The 18077-nt window shown below is 36.2% G+C and overlaps 1 protein-coding gene and 1 long non-coding RNA gene across 2 annotated transcripts in view; both read left to right on the forward strand.

Annotated features, from left to right (window-relative positions):
• Window positions 1-18077, forward strand: part of PLXDC2 (plexin domain containing 2) — a 238889-nt gene that overhangs the window by 60324 nt on the left and 160488 nt on the right. The gene's annotated exons all lie outside the window — the stretch shown is intronic.
• The window catches only part of LOC149917530 (uncharacterized), a 31328-nt gene continuing 28074 nt past the window's right edge, over window positions 14824-18077 (forward strand). The window contains exon 1 of the long non-coding RNA XR_016467813.1: window positions 14824-18035. This is a non-coding gene — a long non-coding RNA (uncharacterized LOC149917530). The remainder of the gene's footprint in view (window positions 18036-18077) is intronic.

Genomic DNA, 18077 nt, shown 5'->3' on the forward strand with positions numbered 1-18077 from the left:
TTTTTCTTTCTTTTTTTTTTTTTTCCCATACAAAGAATTCTTTCTCCTCAGGTTCCTAAAATTCAGCACCGAATATGAAAAGAAAAAACATGTTATGGAGGTTTTCAGTCAGAAATTTATAACTTTAAACTTAAGCAAACAATACAAAGCAAACCACACTGCTTCTAAAGAAAGGGCTAGACAAAAAAATAACTTTCCTAGAAAAGATGTTTTCAAAAGCAGTGACTGATGGTGACCAGTAGAACATGATTTCCAGTGTAGTGAGGGGACTTAGTGCCTGAACGCCATTTGCAGACACATGAATGAGTTAACAGGGACTGGAAACAGGCATTGTTAGTGAGGCCATCACCCTGTCCATTCAGAAATAATACTGATAAACTTGAAAAGACTTGGCAAAGGTGATGTTTCTCACAGTGAGGAGTGTATCTATTTAGCTTATCAGTGAGCGAGTGACAGGGTGACATTTCATCTTCTAGAGAAATCCTCATGAAAACATATTCTAGTAGAGAGCTACTTAATTTAGCAGACAGGCATCAAATATTCTAATGACTGAAGGTGTCTATCAGATAAATTAAGACTTGAAGTGAGATATGATTTTAAAAGGCTTGTAATAATTAACCCTGAGAAAAGTTCACACAGGTATTTGGCAGAGTCTCCTTCATGCTACATCTTTAAATAGCATTTAGGTGTCATTCTGAAAGCTAAGTTGTAGCTAACAGGAGGTTTTGGATTTGATCCAAAGATAGTGAGGTGTGTCTGCACAGTGAGCTAAACTCAGGCCTCTTCCAGCCTCTCCCACCATCCATAATGCCCATCCCTGAACCTGGGCGCCTTCAGCAGCTTGAACTTTTATGGGGAATTGAGGATCAGGGAAAACTGAGGCCTTCTCTTTAATGTAAGGATGTGGTGATGGCAATTCATGATGCTTGGTGGCATAGAAATTACCGCTGACAACTGAAGCAGCTTTTTACTCAAGTATGCACTTGTGATAATTATTTAAGTACAAATCCAAGTGGATTATTATCAGACAGCAAAAATGGAGAAACGCTACTCACCTGGTGAGTGATTCCCGTAAGGTGATTCACGAAGGCAGTGTCTCTCTCCTCTACTTGCAGCCCTCCAGAATAAGTGGATTCAGCTCCATTCTCCCTCTGGGGAGCACCAAGACTGGATTATCTCCCCACTAAAACCAGAGACCACAGTGATCCTGTCTCATGGGATGCATTAGTAGGGCTGCAATTACCTGTCCCAGGGCTGGACTGGAGCTGCCATTGCAGATGAGACTCTCCTAGACTGCTGAATGGGGCAAGAAGACTTATGTGGCACTTCTGGGTTGCTTAGCTAAGATAGAATACCCAATGATACACATTAGGACATTAGGCAACAGCAGCTTTAGACAGTTTCTTGGGACCAATTGGGCTGTAACTGGGCCAAATCTATCCTATAAACATATCCTGAAAAAGATTTTATGTCCTGTAATATGCAAAGGGTTACATGGGGAGATTGCTATAGTCTCAATTTGCCCAAGGGGAAATTGAAATTACGTTGTTTTGGTTAATGTGGATGGAGTATAGCACTGGCAGAATAAAATATCTGAATGTTTGCATATACATGTTTTCCTGTTTAGTGAGCTTGATGGACAGTTGTAACAGCGAGGTAGTAAGGGTTGTAGAATTCCCTGCTCTTAATCTGCATTTATTCATTTATTTACTTAATGGGAAAACTGTTAAATGGTGAGAATTATTGTAGAATCTGCTCAAGGAGCAGATTTATCAGATGGAGAGCCTAGAAAGGCTTTAACTCTTCTGTCACTGCTGCTGCTAAGCTGTGTGTATCTCATGTCATACCACACAAGAGCAGGTATTTGCTTGTACAGACCCCTCCTTTCCATTTTTCTCTTTCCAACCAACATCAGAGCAATAAGATAATTCCTAGCCCTTTTTATTCTCTTCACTATCAACAAATACTGTAAAGGATTATGCCTACTAACTTTCAGAGAATATCACTGAATGAATGGAGGAAGCACAACACTGTTTTCTTTTTAATCGCATTCTCTTCAAGGCAACATCAAATGCCATTTCATCCTCATTTGTTCGGTAAAGGATGTTTTGCTGCTGTGTGTGTGAAAGGTACTATTTTGTGAGCATTCCTATAGAATTCTGCACTGAGTGGGGAGGGAGGGCTGGCTATCAAAGGAAGAAAACATAAAAGTGTCTGTACATGACACTATGGCTGCAATTCAAAATGTAAATAACTGCCTTAATGAGGAGCTGCTTTCCCTTCAACACAGTGTTTTCCTATACCTTTCCAGTATTTAGTACAGTAAGCATTCACCCTTCTGGAATCATCAGAACTGTTGTAAAAATTTACTCTGATGTAAAACCTTCCAATGTAAGGACGGCTCATTTTGCATTGTGTAGCTCTTTTCCTCTGACAGTAAAAGCTTTGGTGGGCTAACTGCAGCTAGACATTACCAAGCTCAGAAAATACCAAGAAACACTGAGTCTGAATGAAATGTGAAGTTAAACAGGCCCAGTTTGATATGCTTCACAGGAGTTGATAGCATCTGAGATAATACTGGATAGTTGCCATAGTAAAGAAAAGTACTGCAGTTATTATTTGAACGTGTGAATCACAATGGGCACACTTGCAGCAATGTGCACTCCAATTGAAATGGAAATTGTTATCCTCATACATGGATTGAGAGGACTTTTCTGCTGTGCATCCTCCTCCTATGCACTGAGCCAGCAGTGAATGCTATTCTCTGGGTCAGCTCTGGATCTGTAAATTCCACATCAGCCACGAATGCAGAAATGAAAAGGTAGTGTCACACTGCAGCTTTTCATTCTGGAAGCAGACTGGACACATCAGAGGAGGAGAGTCTCAAAGAATTCAGTAATTAAATTAACACAAGCATAAGAAGAGAAAAGAAAGCTTTGTTTTGGTTTTGACTAACTTTCACTACGTTCCTTTCAGTCACAGAAAAATGTAATGTTCAGCTTTGTTCTGTAGTTATTGTCAAGATCATTCATCTACCCTTTTTAACTTATTATAAGTCATTCATGCACTGCATTTTTAATTAAGAATAAAATATAAGGTTCAGGCCATTTTTCTTTAGGCTGCTCAGTTTGCATTTCTATTTTTTTTCTTGATGCCTTGTTGAGGCCCTAGTTGGATGTTATTGAGAGCCTTTGCCCTTTGGCACGGTTTGAAATGGGCAAGTGGAGATGTCTCATTCAAATTCCACAGACTTTTCCTTCAAAAAATTCCCACGCACCTTCTTCTGCAATCCAATATTATGGATCCAATAATGTTATACAGGAACAGGGAAATAGTGCAACAACAGAGGCGGTTTTCAGGAAAAAAATGAATCTGTGCAGGAGATAGGGCCCACAACAAGCCACTTTATGTTATATGCTTCTCACTGATTTGATTCCTTAAGGAGGAAAGAGCTCACAATTAAATGGCATGAAAACAGGAGGATCTCGAGGGCTGTCTGTTGTATGTGGTCTCAGAATTATGGCGCAACATTTACCTCCCTGCTGAGTTTTCACTTCCGAGCAGTTTCGCTGTACATATGTGTCCAATTTATTGTTTATTTTATTTTTCCTTGCATTTTTTGCTTTCCCTAACCTTATTCCCTGGGATGTTATTTCTGGTAGCAGGATGCAGGATTTGGATGAATGAATGACTCTGCAGGGGTTCATCTGCTTGCTATTCTGCAGAGATCCTCTTCCAAACCCTTTAGAGTCTGCTGGCAGCGAGTACACACCACTGATGTGTGACTCCACAAGAGCTTCCCTTCAGTGCTGCACAATATTCTCCAGAATATTGTTTCTAATTCTTGTCTGTTAAACTCTGACACTGGGTCAAGCACAAATTGCAGGCCCGTTCTGGTTTCAGAGAGACACGGGAAGATAAAGTGCATGGGGAGACTCAGAGGTAAAAGAAATCTTTATGTAGGTGTGATGTGTGCATTTAATGCATAAATAGGCTGTCAGTCCCCTGACCACAAGCCCAAACTTTCAGAGAGATTTATGGAAGGTCCCTTGCAGCAGGTTTAATAGCAGTGCATTTGTACCTGAATAAAGACATCAATAATCAAGAGGAAATAAGCTAAATGGGAAAGAGTATAATAGGAATAAAACCACGCTTTGATGAGCTGGCAAGAGCCCTTTTAATAGATAGGTCCAAACCAACTGACTAAAACAGTGCAACTTTCATCTTATTTAAATTGGACTGACCTTCTTCTGATTTCACTTACTCAGCCCAAAAAGATGGTGTTCTGTTGTTTTTTTTATGTTTTTTTTTTTAATAAATCTCTCATTTGAAAATTAATACCACACATTGGTTCATTTCCTTTCATAAATGACCATGAGCTCTGTTTATTAGTTTTGTAATTTTTGATAATTTTATTTTCTCACCTTCTATAAAATGAAATCTAATTGCAGTTACATGCACAATTAGTCCTTTATAAAGATCCTAGTGTTTTGCCACGTTTCCCATCAGGTAAATTATCCTCTCACCTTGTCTGTTTGGAGGCACATGGAAGTTAAGATGGCATTTTCAAGAAAGAGGCAAAGATCACTATAATGATCAGCTTAAAGTTCCTCAGTAGTTGATTGCTCAGATTGTTTTTTTGCCAGCTGGTCTACTACAAAACAAAGTTGGATCATCACTTGGGATCAAATCAAAGCACCAAACTTTGTGTTGATTTTTGAGTTGTTTTTTTTTTTTCTTTTCATTTATCCCAAATCAAAGGATATGCCTAAACATAATACATTCCTTTGTCCATTGCCTTGAAAGTATCATAAAGATTGTTATTTGCATGAGTATCACTTCCATTTTTCTAAAAATAGACAATGCTTGTTCCATGTCTATGAAACATAAGCAAAATCTTTACGGAAGGTGCAGAACTCCAATTCTATACAATCGAAAGTTCTGACATTTTTCTCATTCTGCTGGTATACCATAGTGAGATTTATTTTCTGTGCTGTAAGAAGCAATGATTTTAACCATCAGTGAATCTTTCCTCACTTTAGTTCATTATAAATACATTCAAGACCCTGGGGAAAAAAAAAAAAAAAACAAATATACAAGCAAATAAAAACCAGCAGAGAAGTCAAATCTCATACAAGGAAAAATCATATCAGACATTTAGCAAGAGAAAGAATTTACATTGGAATTTTTCAGTCATTTTTACATTTATTCTGGATTTTACCTTTTAATCTGTGGAGCATGGAGGCATGGACTATGGATGGACTATGTTAGATTGTATTGTTTCAACAATTGAACAGAAAAAATTGCATATCTTGAGACTTAGTAGGAGATCATGAATGAAAACTTATGTGGAACAGGAAGGTATGCTTTCCTAGGGCATTCAATAATGTTCAGCAGTCTCTGGGAATATGAGGAAAAGCAGGCAAGCAGCTCTATGGAAGCACACTTTTCCAAAAAGAGAAAGTGAGGCAATCAGTGGAGCATAACTGTTCTATGAATGGTCTCCAAAATGGTAACAGATGAACTAAATGAAATCTCTTTTTCCTCCTGGCTTGTTCCATTATACTCTTTTTGTAAAATGGCAGTAGAGCAGCTCTTCCAAATTTCATACTTAATTTATATGGAACCAAAAAGATATTGGTATTGTTCTACTTCCAGCTAGGCTTCTGTGGGGAAATGATTATCTGAAATGCAGTTTCAGGCACTGAACTTATGCTAGTTCCAAGCTACAACACCGTGACATTTTAATTTTAGACTCTGATAAACAATATCCTGCAGGTCTCAAGTCCACTGGATGTAACAGTACATTCAAGTTCTGACCTAGCTTCAAAAATTTGTTTCCGATTGTAGTCTCTCAACAAAACATGAAGACCAGAATGGTCAGGCTTGCTCCTTCCTGAAAGAATCAAACCATCTATTTTCCTAATCAGAACAGAGTTCTGTCCCTAAGGTAGGAGACTTTCAAAATAGGTTACAAGAGTTTGCACATGTTTAGTACTCACTCTACAAGTGCTATTAAATTAAATAAACACTTGTTAATGAGAGCTAAAAGTACATCACTGAAAAATATGCCAAATTGCTTAAGGCCATATTAAAAGCTTAGTACATCCCTCCAATATTCAAGCATGGATGGAATGTGTTTTTCAGTTAAATCAATAGCCTGCAGTGTGTGTTTACAAACAGGCAATCTCCACTTAATGGATCTAATTGTCTTTGGTTTATCTGGTGTGCGCAGTCAGTCACACTGTATGTAATTAAATTCCTTCTTTAGTGAAATCTCTAACCTTTTTTCCTTTCTTCTACCTCCTCTATCACCTCCACCATCACCACTGTTTCTTAATTCCCTGTAATTCTGATGAAAGGAATCCTACCTTCCTCTTGCAGCATGTGCTCAGTAGGAACAATAAGGCTTCCATTTTTTCCTGGAAGGCACAGCAGACTGAACACCAGACCTTCCCTGTTGGTATTGTGTAATTGCCTGCACTTTATCCTGAAATGTAGTAAAAAACTTTGTTGGCAGATAGACTGCATTTATTTCTGTATATGACATTTGAAACAACATTTTAAGTAGAAAGTATATTCAGCATAATGCTCACTCAATTAATGGATCTGAAATTGCTAGTTTTACTGCAACAGCCAGAAATCTGTATTCATTAAAAATTTTAATATCTTGATGATACAGGTCCATATGCATCAGTGGCTTAAATGTCTGACTCCTCAAAGTTAAACGTAGAGCAGTAACAGGTATTCAGTCATCTGTCCTGCTGCTTTTCTCTGTATTGTTTGAATCCATGGCTTCTGGATTCACCAATCCAAGCACAGCTGTACGTCATTGACTTTAAAACCAAGGTCTGTGGAGCCATCATAAAGATGAGCAGTTTCCAAACTGTTGAGGTCAACATGAAGATGTATTGGGAGAGGGAGGATTGCCATTTAACGTCATCTATACTGAATATCAGTATGTAAAACTCACTGGTCTCGGTGCTGTGATGGATCTCTAGGAAAGAACTTTTTGTACAAGTTCAACATAAGTAAAACTGAATCTCATGCAAAGTGATCCTACAGAAACTTAATTTATATGACATACAGGTTAAGTGTGTTTGTAATAACAGCTGACTCTTACTCTCTGAATGTGTCTTTCCATATGTCTGGAATATGTTTTAAATCTGTGTTTCCCTGTGTGTTGACTAAAGACAGATAGATAGATAGATGTCCCATATATTTGGCATTAAAAAAAAGAATCGGATTTCATGTTTAAATTACATTTGAAGTATATTTTAAATTATAGATTGAGTGGTTTTAAAAATACTGAGAAAAGAAGAAAGGGTGAGGGTCCTCTTCCTGAGTAGAGCCAGCTATTTCTCCAATATGAAACCCAGGAGTTCTCCTTCAATAGCCATGTAAATTCCACTCCTACTGTCCAGATGCCTTGCAGCCCTGTGAAAATAAGAAGACTTCTAAAGATGTTTTATTTAAAAATGCATACAAGAAGCAGGATGATCCATTGGGAAAAATGCTAAACAAGGACTTGGCTTAACTGCCAGGTCTTCTCTTTTGTGTTCTCATGCTGACAAGATTACTGTGGTTAAAATCAGAATCCGCATAATTTATTTATACATACATTTATTGCTGGATGTAAATCTGAATTTCTTCTTGGAAATCATGACATGTAACTGTAGCTACCTGTGGAGCTGGGTTAGTCTGAGACTAATTATTACCTAGGAGCCCTTCGTAGTCAGCTCAGAGGACTGTGTGAAGTGCTGAGACAAGTGAGCTTCTGGATATGCCACTGCCCTGTCTTTTGAGTGTTGTAGGAGCCATGGCATCTCATTCAGACTAAACTCTAACCTTTAGCTGAAATGAAGTGAAATTAACCTTTTTGCTCTATACAGTCAGGACAACAGGTAGATGCTGCAAAGATAAAAATACTGTGAAGAGACTGTGAAGTGCTAGTGTCATTGAGTTTTACACAATAATGCTTTCTGCTCTCCCATCATTGTCATGTCTTGGTATCTTGATATCTTCACATCAGACATTCAGAAGTCACAGTGTAAAGAAGGTGGAGAAAAGATGATTTCTAGAGAGCTGCTTAGCTTTAGCCAACTCAATGCATGTATTTTATAATGCCTAATTAACCAAAGTTCGGTGCTTTGGAAAGCCATTTTCATTAGTTTTTTAGTTCAGGTAACTATAAGTTGGATATCCTGTAGAGCAGTGCAAGATTAGTGGCTCAGGCTGTATGTCATTCTCAGAGACAGGAACATTTAGGAAGACTGAACCACAGCCAACTGAGTATATTTTCCTAATTTTTCAAAATTCCAGCTTTTTATTTTAGATGTATTATGATGAGTTTCTTTGATTCTTAGAAGAGTATTACAGCGTATGAATGACTTATTTTGAAGAACTCTTCAGCTATCTTCAGATTTTTATGCTGCTACTGAGGATGGCAAATAGGTATACTGTAAGAGTGGTGTTTTCAGTACGTTCAGTATGTTTACTATCTGGTTCTTGATTTAAACAGATGTTGGTAATTCTGGCTCTTGGATATACAAAACTTCCCTGACAAAATTACATTAGATCTAGATTACATAACTTTCCTTCACTCACGTTTAAACCTCGTATTTTTTTTTTATTATTATTATTATTACATTTATTTCTCTCTTCTTTGAGATAGTTGAATCCTGTATAACATTTGACATTGCTATATAAAATGAGCCAGCTGAAGCTCATTGTGATTGTTGATGCTCAGGGTATGATTGACGGTGCTTAGTATGGAGCAGAATTAGCTCCTCTTCATGTACTAAATCTCCTCATGGACTATTTAATCTGCAAACAAAGCTGTAATCTTTTAGCAGAAGTTTTCTCTACGTTCCATTTCTAAAAGCAACTGCAAGAACACATAAGGAATGATAATAGAAATAAGAAACTGAAAAAGAAAGAAAGGAGAACAAAAAAGTGGCAAATGTTATAAAAGAAATGCATATTTGGAACAGATAATTCATTAAACATGAAAATCAACATTCTTATTCTCCTAACTCTTAATTACAGGAGATCTTACCTGCTTCTGTTAATTTAATATATAAATGGGTATGTACAAGGATTTCAAATGAGCTAAGGATTTTGCTACTTCAGACAATGTGGAAATGTGAGATTAAGTATTTACCCTGAAGAACTAGGCAAATTGGACAATTAATCCATCGGAGAAGGTGGCTATTCCCCAACTTGATTTATTTTACTTTGTTTTGCTTTGCTTTGCTTTGTTTTACTCTATTTGAAACTGGAATGACTATGGATGCTTCCAAGTGTTTTCTTAAATTGTCAGGAGCACTGGTGTTACACCTTTTTTCCGACTTCGAAAAAGAGCCGTAAGAAATTTGACACTGGATAACCTGCGAAAAGATCAGCACAAGCCTTTTATATCCTTTGTTAGTGCTTTTGTGTTCGTCTCCTAGTCAGATCAAGGGTAAAGAGCCAGCAACCTTGCAGCTGTATGTAGCTGTAAACCTTCAGATTGTCTGCAGCTTGATTTCACTCTCTGTGGTACTAAGCTGTGACTCAATGTGAGACTCATCAAAGCTTCTTTTTGTGTTTTTTGCTGTGTTTTTTTTTTTTTTTTTTTTTTTTTTGTGAGGTTTTGGGATTTTATGGCTGTTGCTTAATTTTGTTTTGTTGCTTTTGCTGATGGGTGTTTTTTATGTTTTATATTAAATTGTTTTGACATTTTGCACTTCAGAAATTCTTTCTCCTCACATGGAAAAGGCTTTCCATGTGGGGCTGAACATGTTGAGGTGTCTGGTCTTTTGTTACATGCTGCCCTTGTTTTCTACCTGGCTTTAGTATTTCTACCTCAAAAGTCTTTGATCAAGGATGAGATTAATTGATACATAAATTTGTTGTGATGGCATGAAATTTGGACATGGTTATGCCTAACCAGCTGCATTAGAGGTAATGTACAAGAAAAATAGTTTTATTTCTGTTTGGATTTGCTTCCTAATTTTAAGGAAGGACACTACTTTTATCAGTATATTTTACATTCTGCCGATATGAGAAACATGTTTTTGAGAAAGGAATGAAAATACTGCCATGTCTGCATGATTTTGGAGCAGATTTTTTGGTCCTTTTGGCACTCTAATAGTACACAAGAGTTTTGTTAGCTACACTGGACCATGAACAAATTCTTAAAGAACAAATATTCCTACTGACAAATAGACACCCAGAGAAGCATTTTTGGATGCTGAAATTACACTGTATTGATTTACTGAATATTTCACAAACATTTATTTAGCTCTGTACACTCTTTACTTCCAAGGCAGGATGGGTGATTTAGAAAGTACTCTACTATGTTTAATCTTCTGTAGGAAGGAAGAATGCAAGGCACTAAAAATAAATTAGTAATGTATAGTCATATTTCAGCATCAGATCTGCTCTGCCTCGTAATAAGTCATTAATGGGGAAGACTAAGGCAGCATATTGAAAAACTATGAAGACAGTGGTGACGCTTGGCAAAATTAATCTGGGGAAAGAAAGCACAATACAGGTTTGAAGAAATTAGTGTGAACACGAAAATATCTTATTTTCTGTAGTTTTCAAAGGTCACTGAAATGTTTTGTTTTTACTAAGTTCACAATATGAAAAGGATATTAAGGATGCTAAGGGGGACAACAAAGCTGGTAACATGTGAATAAAGGCTGTAGACACTTGGATTGTTCTGTGTGGAGAAAGGAAGGCCAAGAGGCCACCTAACTGCTCTCTAAAATTTCTTGAGAAGAGGAAGTAGAGTGAGGAGCAGATCTCTTCCAGCTTGTAATTGACAACAGGACATAGGGAAGAACACAAATGTGTGCCAGTGGAGTTTCAGACTGGACTACAGGAAAAATTTCTTTATTGAGATGATGGTCAAATACTGGCACAGGTTTCTTAGAGAGTTGGTTGATTCCCAACTCCTGTTCAAGATGCTCTTGCATAATGTTTTCAGTAACATGCTTTAACTTTTTGTTAGCGCTGAGGTAGTCACACAGCTGAATTTGAGGATCTCTGTTGGTCACTTCCACTGAGCTAGTTGAGTCTGTTCTAGTGTATTCTAGTGTATTCTAGTGTATTCTAGTGTATTCTAGTGTACAGTATATTCTGTATATGAAAACATTCCAGTATAAAATACCAAACTTGCTCAACGCCAAATTTCATAATGAAGATAAAGATGAGTTCAACAGAGCAATACAGGAGCCAGGAGAAAGAATTCTATGGCGAGAAATAAAATTTAAATTAAAACAAAAGTTTAATTTTTATTCATGCAGCTCCATTAGAAACAAGGTCAATCTTCATCACTACAAAGTATCAAATATATATACATACATATATATATATATATATACACACATATATATTGAGAACATATATATATATATATGTGTGTGTCCTCAATTTCCACAAGCTTCACAGGGAGATTATCTTGGCAGTGATCATGGTTCTATAAAGTTCAATGTATGAGATAGGACTATATAGTAATAGGTACTATTGTCAGAATCCTAGCTTCTGTTTACAGCATGAAATGGTTAAAAGCACATTATCTTGTGTGTAGATGCTTTGAAAATGTACATGAACTCCTGATTCAAACTGTCCAAATTACTCAGTCTGATAAGGACCTGATTGAATAAGGGGCACTATCAGAGTTACAGAATTGAATAGTCTGCTCAGAATAACTTTCCTGACATAGGAAAAAGATATATTATTTCTTGTCAAATTGCCAGGACGTCTGCACTCTCATCTTTTGGTGGATATGTCATATGAGTATTAGTTACTTTCCTGACTAAAGCTTAATGATTCAGATGATTAAGGCCGAATACAATGTATATATTCTGTTATTAGAAAAATCATTTTTATTGGTTCTGTTTTTTTCATTCCTATGCTTTTAAAATAAATATATATACATTTATTGTGTGCGGTGTTGAAAAAAACATGTAGTAGCTATGCTTTTAAGTCTGTTATGTTTGTTGCTTGCAGTACGCTGTAGTTTTGCTGCCATTTACTTTGCAAAAGTATATTCTCTATAATACTGCAAGATTGTTAAGTACTTTGATAGATGATGCTTTCCACCATCTTGTAAGAGGCTAAGCATCTGACCAGCTGGCCATTGTTCTTAACACGTCGTCAACACAGAGTCTCTCATGATGTGCATGTTCAGTTAAAAAATTGTACAAATGCTGCATTCTGATTTAATAACAAAAGAATTTTATTCATATGTACTCTGTTCCCCGAGGAAGCAAAGAATGCAATGATTAATAACCTCAAATATCTATATATGCTTCCTCTGAGTATTTTGATTGCTTTGCACGTAGTAAGTTCTACAATATTTTTTTAACACACGTCAGGTTATGTATATTTTGCTATCTAAATTCTTCCTGTTGTATTGTTTATATGTGGTTACAGTGAATCACCTAACATCATGAATCACTTAAACCACCTGCATTAGAATTTGGATATGTCCACACAGAAAATGAATATGACTGCCCTATACACTGGCATGCATTACTTTAATCTCACTAGCTCCCATGCCAACAGCAGCAACATTACAACAAATGTTTTCTGATTCAAGAACACAGAGATCCCAAGCACACCTCTGTTACCCCTTTTTTGATACCAGGATGGCTGACATTTGTACTCAAAAATTGTTTTCTGGGTAGACCCAGATCTGCTCACATACAGCCTTTTAGATGTACATAAGGTTGGGTAAGCTTGACTGCAAACAGTAATAGGCCTGGCTACATTCATCATCTTTGGTAATCAGGCTTAATATTTAGTTACTCAGCATGTGTTTTTTGTTTTTCACTTCGATATTCAGAAATCAAAACATTGTTCAAGGTTTAGAAATATTTCCTTTTATTTATATTTTTATTTTTTAATGAATATTTTGATAACATGGATATTTGTGTTTAGTTTTCTTACTGTCAGGAGAACATACAATTTTACTGTAAAGAAAATAGATAAAATGGAATAGGATAAATTACCTGCCTTGCTGTTCATAAAAACAGCATGAAGAGGAGAGGTGTCAGGGGATGTTCTGAAGGTCTCAGAGCTGTTGCTAAGTGAACTCCAAGTTGCATATTGTGAACTTTTTTTTTCCCTGAAAGGAGAAGGAATGTCTCTCAGGCTCTGTGACTAGTTTGTTTGCTCAAAGTCATAGTGAAGAACTGAACTCCAGAGAAAGCAGGCTTATATCAGTCCTCTCGAGTAGTGTGTCTGATTCAGAATTGGGCTTGCTGCAGATGCCAGATACTGACATTTCAAATTCCCATCAACAAGGCCAATCTTAATCTTCTGTCCATGAAAAGTTATTCATTACTGTTGATAATTAGAGCTGATTGGAAAACTTGAAAGAGGCATTATTTTCTTCTGTGTGGTTTAATTTTGTGTTACTTTTTGTACGCCCAAGCATTTTCATGTTTAAAATTCCTATCAAGCTGTATTTTTCCTTCTGCTATTTTTTTTAAAGTTAATTTGGATGTTCTTATAACTTCAACATTTCAAGCATTCATTTGTACTTTTGATTAACATATGTATACTTTTTCATCAATGTTGCTCCTGTTGAAAGAGGCTGGGCATCCTGAAACAATTACTGTAAAATGCAAAGTGGCTGCTGTGTTTATTTGACCATAGTTTAAGTTTATCCTAATGAGATAAGTTCTGTTTTGAGCTAATTGGGTGAGAAAGAGTTTAGATACTTGCAAAAGGATGGGATTAGTCACCAGATACTGACAGCCGGGCTCATACTTGCTGAACACAGCCTGCAGTGTCTTAACAGCAGTGTTACCTTCAGGGCCTGAAACTATGCCCAACTTTTGCACATATCTGGCATTAATTTTCTCCTCCTTTGAATGAACTGTCAAAAGTCCCAAACAGAATTTGCTTCTCTAAAGAGTAAATCAATAAAACAATAAAACAAAGAGAATTGATATGGATCCATAATATCAGCAGAGAGGCAGTGAATTTGCGAGGGAAAGAGACTCCTGGTAATATTAGAGGGATCTCAAGTCACTTATTTACTAGGTCAAGCAAGTTGGCCTCTCTGCAGAGAGGCAACTTCTTCATAGCTGCATTTTCTCAAAGCAGCAGGCACCATGCAGAAAGACAACTCAAAGCTTGCTAATGTTGATTAAGGGAAATCAGGGAATGATATATGAAATGTTTTGCAAGTTTCATTCTGCACAGATGGTTTTATGTTCCTTTGGAAATACTCCTGACATTGCCATGTGCAGATACTCAGAAGAAACGCAGTGGCCTCTACATCCATGTCTACCAGTTTCCATTTATGAAGTTGCCTGATGACTTTTCAACTCTTAAAACATTTCACAGTTGAAGCCACTATGAGTGTAACCAATTTAATGGTGTTCTGTAAATTCAAGTGTTATTTTATTATATGCTATTGCATGAGCATTTCATTTTTGAAATTAAATGATGTACTTAAAATTGCCTCAGTAACTGTACTAATTACTCTCAAGTGCAGCTGTATATCACATGTAGTGATATTTCTCTTTTTTACCTCGTTGTTAAAAATATTATAGTGTTTCTGATAGTGTTTCTATAGAAAGTTTCTATAGTGTTCTTCTATGGCTGGACTTCACCGTGTTCACCTAAGTACATAAACATGACATTACTACTGAAACTTAAGATTCATAAACTTCTGTAACAGTGAGGCATTTGAGCAACCACATTTCCTAAAACTTAAGAGTATGTGCCCAGGGTTTCTCCACTTGTAAATACAGGTATTAACTATAAGGCCTTGATGAATGTAAGCTACCTTTTTTTTCAGATATGTTCTGCTCTAAAATTCTAGACTGCTAACCTCCAACTAACTAGTGAAATCACATTGTCTGGGAGCAAGTAAATGTTCCTCTGAGCTTATTAGTATTTCCCATATTCCACATGTGAGATTATACATGTGCAGATCATCTTACACAACCACGTGTATAAAATATGGTTTCCCTGTAATATTGGATAGAGGGAGTGAGGTACCTCCAGAAGCAATATATCTATTCTAATGCATCTGTGATAAACAATGTGGAGAACTTCTGCTGCTGCACACACAAATTTTATCAGAAGTCTATGTAACTAACTTATGCATGCTATATAGCACGTGTAGAATTATAGTCCAAAAAGAAACAGAAGAGATAAATGAAATCTTTGTGTTGATGTTCACAGTGAAAATGGAAACAACAAAGACTTTTAATAAGAAAATCTTGTGATTGGAGAAGAACGCAGAAATCTTGTGGATTTCTGTGTGGAGGACGTGGTGGAGAATGTTGAAAATAAGAAGACTTTAGCAGATGTTATGAAACAAATAGACAAAAAATAGCAGACCTCAAGAACGAAGCAGTTTTCAGTAAAGACTTCTTATATAACTCATAAGTGAGTACTAAAGGACTTAACCTCTTGCCAACTCCTTTGGACTGAGGAATAGAGGGAAGCAAATGTGCCGGTTTGTGTAAAAGGCCTTTGGAGTCAATAGCATATAGATAAAATACATCTCGAATAAATGAACAGTTATGCTTATAGGACAAAAACGCAATGGTACTAATTTCACAAATAGAAATATGGACCTTGAGTTGCTGACCAGAACAGCTGAAGAGTAAGATTAGGATTGATAGTTCTATGATAAATGTACAGGAATCATCCAAAAATAAATAGAAATGTAGGTTGTCCTAAGAAAATAAGAGAGTGAAATTTTAAAAATACTCTTCTACATTGAATACTGTGTGCAACTCTGGTCTCCCTTTCCCAAAAAGAGTAGAATAGAGTAGGAAAAGGTAAGGAAAAAGGCATTAAGAATAACCCAAGGTTGTTTTGCTCATTATTATATTTTCATTTTCTAGTGTTCTCATAGTATCTACAACAGGATAATATATCAAATAGGAGTACCTCAGAGAGTGAAAATTAGTTTATAACTAGTGTTTTGACACATTAATTCTATGACAGGAATCCTTCTTCCAATGTTGGCTAGATGAAACTGACAATAAATAACTTCCTGCAGTAGCTCGACTGAAACAGACTCAGTTTCAGTATTGTGCATCAATTTTTCTTTATTCTAAACAGCACTCTTGCTCAATCAGGATGTTTATTCTCTTTTTTTTTCATAAAAAGGGATATATTGGTGTTTGTGTTTTTTTAATTCTATCTATGAGTTGAACATCTTTATGATTCTCACATGTTTCAGCTATACAGCCATAAAGATTCATTTTATTAATACAGCTATAAAAATTAATTTTATTAGTTGGACTGACTAAAAGGGTGTCCTCTAAGATTGTGAACTTTTAAATATCTGTGTTTGCATGACGCAGTTATAGAAAGAGATATCTCGAGGGAAGAGGAAAGCTTTTAATAAGTCTGTTTTTCATTTTGGCTGTAAATATGCTGTGAAAAGAAAAAGCTTCCAAACACCACTTTATTGTCTACAGCAACACATTGTTAGCGGAACACCTCAGGGGCAGAGTAGTTGTGATTTTCTACTTAATAGAAGCACCAGCAGGCAGAATTCTCATTCTCTCTCTCTCTTTTTTTTTTTTTTTTTTTGTTCGTTTTGTTTTATCTAGTGTTTTCATCAGGCACAGGAAATGTAATAGGCAATTACAAACAAACATGGCTTTAATTGTTTGTTTTAAATTTTGAAATAGAAGTAGAAGATATTCATTATTTTTTTTTCTTTCAGATGTTCTACAAGAAATTTACTCATTTTCATTGTTTTTTTTGTTTGTCTCTAATATTTTTGTCCTCAAACACATTAAAAGTTAAATAAATGTGTGTTCTCTAGGTAAAACTCTATAGTGAAGTTTGTAAAATGCTTATTTGAACTCTGACTTGTATTTGCATAATGAAAAAAGCCATAAAATTGTAATGAGTTGATACGTTTCTATGCATGAATACCATCTGTACATTTGTTTTGCCTAAAGCCAATTCCAAGCACAAAAAAGAAATAACAAGAGCAATGAAGAGCGTGAAACATGTTTGCTACAGAAATACCATAATCTGCATGGAAGAGTTTCATTTAAGTTTATTCAGTGATTTCTGTTCAGTGATTTGTTCTATAAAAGTTAAGAAACAATTTGAAATTAGAAAAGCCTTGAAGTTGGTCTTATTTTTCATTTCTAGTCTAAATACAGCATGAAAGAGAATACTGCTTACTAGTTCTAATATTCAAAAAATGTGCGGACAAAAATGAATTTGAATTTTAAAAATATACAGACAATACTCCTTTTGCATTTAAAATTACCAGATTTACTTAATAGTAGTTTACTACTAGAAATGTTTTACTAATAGAGAAGCTTTACTCCTTCCCTGAAAGAGTGGTCAGGTGCTGGAATGGGCTGCCTAGGGAGGTGGTGGAGTCACCAACTCTGGAGGTGTTCAAGGAACATTTGGACATTGTGTTGAGGGATATGGTTTAGTGAGAACTATTGGTGATAGGTGGATGGTTGGACTGGATGATCTTGTAGAGCTTTTCCAACCTTGGTGTTTCTGTGTTTCAGTTTTGGTAGATTTCATATTTTTATAATGTCTCTAGTGGAGTTAAATATTTAGAATAAATTATAGGAGTGAGAATCAGTCCACCTAGCATTAGGTGATGAATTGTAAGCATAAAGCTTGCCTTCCTAGTCAGTTGTAACAACAAATAGCCATTATAGATAGAAATCATCTGATCATGTGAAAGAAGAATCACTCACTGAAGTTTCCTCCGATCTCCACTGACTATAAACAGATCCTGACTGACTAAAGGGCTTAAATTTTACATGGATGAAGTTAACAAGATTACTGTAAGGGAATTGTTGAGTCATGGCCTGAACCACTGATTGATCACCTGAGGCAAGGACTGGGTCAACCCTGGGAGCACAGGTGAAGGCAATTCAGCTGTGTAACCAGAAGGGGTGGAGCCTGGCTGAACCTCTCCTAGACCCCATTTAAGGGCTGACTGCCATTGAGAAAGGATTTCTTTCTGGAGATCCTTCCTCTGTGGAGTCTTTCCTGTGAACCCAGATCTTTGGATACAGGTGAGCATTCTTTTGTTCTTTGTTTCTTTTCCTATTTTCACC

This window comes from Phasianus colchicus, chromosome 6, assembly GCF_987193195.1.
Source record: "Phasianus colchicus chromosome 6, bPhaCol1.hap1.1, whole genome shotgun sequence".
Taxonomy (NCBI): domain Eukaryota; kingdom Metazoa; phylum Chordata; class Aves; order Galliformes; family Phasianidae; genus Phasianus; species Phasianus colchicus.